The sequence below is a fragment of the Taudactylus pleione genome, unplaced genomic scaffold (assembly GCF_031769625.1).
Source record: "Taudactylus pleione unplaced genomic scaffold, aTauple2 ptg000037l, whole genome shotgun sequence".
NCBI lineage: Eukaryota > Metazoa > Chordata > Amphibia > Anura > Myobatrachidae > Taudactylus > Taudactylus pleione.
In genome coordinates, this window is record NW_028284439.1 from 4,769,240 (window position 1) to 4,772,885 (window position 3,646).

General features: G+C 35.1%; 1 pseudogene; it reads left to right on the plus strand.

The window, feature by feature from the left end:
- Nucleotides 1–2,885: 2,885 nt before the first annotated feature.
- LOC148538701 (5S ribosomal RNA) lies at nt 2,886–3,003 on the plus strand (annotated as a pseudogene).
- Nucleotides 3,004–3,646: the final 643 nt, after the last annotated feature.

Consider the following 3,646-nt stretch of genomic DNA (forward strand, 5'->3'; position numbering starts at 1 on the left):
ACGTCGAGAAATCTGAAACTACGTATCCTTGAACATGTAGGGACAATAAGAAACGCTGTCTCAGACAAAGCCAAATTTAGGAAACTCACATCAGTTGCACACCACTTCTATGCATGTCATAATAATAACTATAAAGAACTTCAGGCATTTGGGTTGGAGAAGATCAATATGGGCATTCGAGGTGGTGACCTAACACAAGAACTACTAAAAATGAGAAAGCATGTGGACTTTCAAATTGGGAGCTCTTAACCCATATGGGATGAATGAATACATAAATTACAGTGTATTTCTATAAATCTGGTATATTCGGCAATCACCTTGAAATATATGACTTTATTATTTTCTAGGACCTCTGGAACATAAGAACCATTTGAGATCTTTATTAGGGCATGAATATATTTTTGGCAAGCAGCTAGATTCAGCACTTATATTCCTTTGAAATACCTCCTGGAGCTTCATATTTGATATAAATTTCTAAACACATGACTACATATATGGTTCTTAGAATCATCTGACTATAAGTGTCATATGAGATTTACCCTATTAGAAGACAAGGTAGAAGTTCTAGAATATTATTATGGTCTGTGTGAATAATTGTGTACACATAGATCACACCTGATGAAATTACAATATGAATTATATTATAAAAATATTTTTCACACATGTATTATCTATATAGGATCACCTATTTATACATTATTTATAATTAATTATTTAACCTTTTCCGCTTCTCTCTCACCTTTTCTTTTATCTGTTTCACTGTGTGGTGTTTTTTGATGTGTGTGGTTATCACTATAATTATTGGATATATTTATCCCTTCCCATTAAGCGTCACTTTTTGTATAATCATTTCACATATTTATTTGTTATTTTCACAATTAAACATATAAAGCCATACATATTCACTTGTCCCATGCTTCTATAACACTTTTTTATTTTATTATAAATAAAAAATTTTCACTACATAGACTTTTTGTTTTTGAACACCTTTTTGAGAATTGTTCACTCCAATATTTCTTATAAAACTGTCATTCACTAAAATATGTCTTGAAGAAAGAGATTAGGCTTCTTTACACCTTAGTGTCATTATATATGGTCTGTTCTTTTAATTAATTAATGTATTCTTGACTTGACTCTGATACAATAGGACTAACCTAAATCAATATGAATTAACAAATAAATAATACATGAGTTATTTACCACTAAGTAAAAAAATACACTGTGTTATCATCTGCCCACATGGGGCAGACCGGGTGATGTTTATATGTATATTTGATCAAAATCATTTGGTGTCTACAACTAACTGTATTATACCTTTTAATTTTGGCTAATTAGATAATTTTATGCATCCTTTGTATATTCACACACCCTATGCATGACCTATGACGTCGATGCCTTATTACAGCATTGGAATTGCTCACTTTAGGGATAAAAACTACATATACCAGCATGCTCCATTTCTTTTGAACATCATCTTACCACTCTTATGCTTTAGAAATGGGTTAAAACTGCCAAAATACTGGGTTATTATATATACATATATTTATTTCTAACAATTAATACCATTTTTTGACAAATAATCATGGGAACGAATGTATTCATTCTTTATTAATATGATCCATTCCTTGTTATGCTTGATATTAGGTTCTGATTAACCAAACCTGTCTTATTCTACACTTAACCAGTTCTGATGTATTTCAGCAGCGATTTACACTTTGGTTCCATCTCACTGGCACTAAACTACAGATACCAACATGCTTTGCTGTGTACCTCAATGAGATAGGCTGCCTTGATAAGCCACATGACTGCTTAGACATGTAATCATTGGGCGTGGCTTATTGCCTGGGCAACCGTTCAGCATCCAATGATATCTCCCAGAAGACGGGACCTATGAATTTTCACTGCACTTAAGTAGCAGCCACGTGTGACTCAGTACACACGAGGTGAACAAGCCCTCAGTCGGGCGAAATGCGCATCCTCACATGCTGCATAGTGGGGGAACCTAACAGCCGTCGCATAGCCGATGCATGGATTAGGACTTTGGGCTCTCACCACGATGGGGATGGTATTGTATTAGCCAAGAAGGCGTTATATTTATCTCTCAACGTCTATGTGAATATTATGACATTTGTGATCGCATATGATACATATGTTCCTTAATGAGTAATATACTAACTGCTGCATTGTAATCTCACTTTCCCTCCTGTGCTCCCGGAATTTCTTTTGGAGCTTATTTTATGTTTTATGTATTTTGTGTATTGTATGTGAATCCCATTCTACTAACGCATTGCATATCCTAACAGCGGATTACTCTGCCATAGGAGTTCATGAGGAAATTGTAATACTGAAACAAGAGGTTCCCTCTAAGATATTTGTGGCTCAGAACTACCTTGGAGCTAATGTTATGCTTCCTTGTACTAATATATGGGAACCTTAATTTATCCATACATACCAAATAACTCTATTATTGTGATAGTTTTATGACATCTTTGACATCCTTGACCAACTGAGAGTGTTTATTCTGTGATACTCTATTATTACTCTGAGTGAGTCACATAGGAGATGTCATTTGCACATATGTGTTATATCCAATTACTGCAGATATCCTACTAGGATCAAAAGGCAATTTTTTTTATATAAAAAATTTTTTGTTACATTATTTATATATTAAGATAATACCTATTCTGTCAGAATGGTCTATCTTGACAATGTTGCCGCATAAATTACAAGTGTAACAATGAAATTATGCTCATGCGTAAACTTTTTTGGTACACGATTTTTATAATAAAATTGGACTTCTCACTGTACTAGTCCTACATCCATCATTTGGTTACGTCTCTGTTCTGACCTAGGTGGGGGCATTCTACCCTTCCTCATATGACTATTACTATGGCCATACATCACTAAAATGCCCAATCTCGTCTGATCTTGGAAGCTAAAAGGTGTTAGGCCTGGTTAGTACTTGGAGGGCAGACCCCCAGGGAATACCAGGTGCCGTAGATTAAAGAGGAATATTTGGGGACCCCAAGTGTGTCAGTCAGAGCACCAGGAAACATACTCTTATTCGTGTATCCTATTTATGGTTAAACACCTTTACCTTTTTTTGATCACGAATACCATACCCATTGGAATGATTATTAATAATTTAGTATCTAGCCAGAGGATCACCTCAGGAACTTATTAGATCCATTTTACATTTATACTCTTATAGTTTTGTTTCTTCTTGGGGGATTCCGGTACCTCACATTTTATTTAAATATATCGAATAAAAGTTAGATTTTATTATAGTTTTCTAAGTGTGCCCCAACAACTAGCCCTACTTTCCTCCTTGTTTTTGTATGTAATGTTCCATTTTCCAAGGAAAGAAATTCCTTGCCTGTACCAGGACATTAATAAAAATCTAATGCTTGGCCTACAAAATGCCATTACACCCACTGTCCACCTAACCACAGATCTGTTGACAAGAGGTACTGGGTAAACAAAAGATTACATGACTCTTACAGCACACTGGGTAGGTATATCACCTTCAGCAACAGCAGCAGTAGGTAACACAAAATGCCAGTTCATTCACTGGCAGGCTACTCTCTGGCACACTAGCTCCACTAACAGCCATACTTGGTGGTGCAGAATTTTTAAAAATGACAGG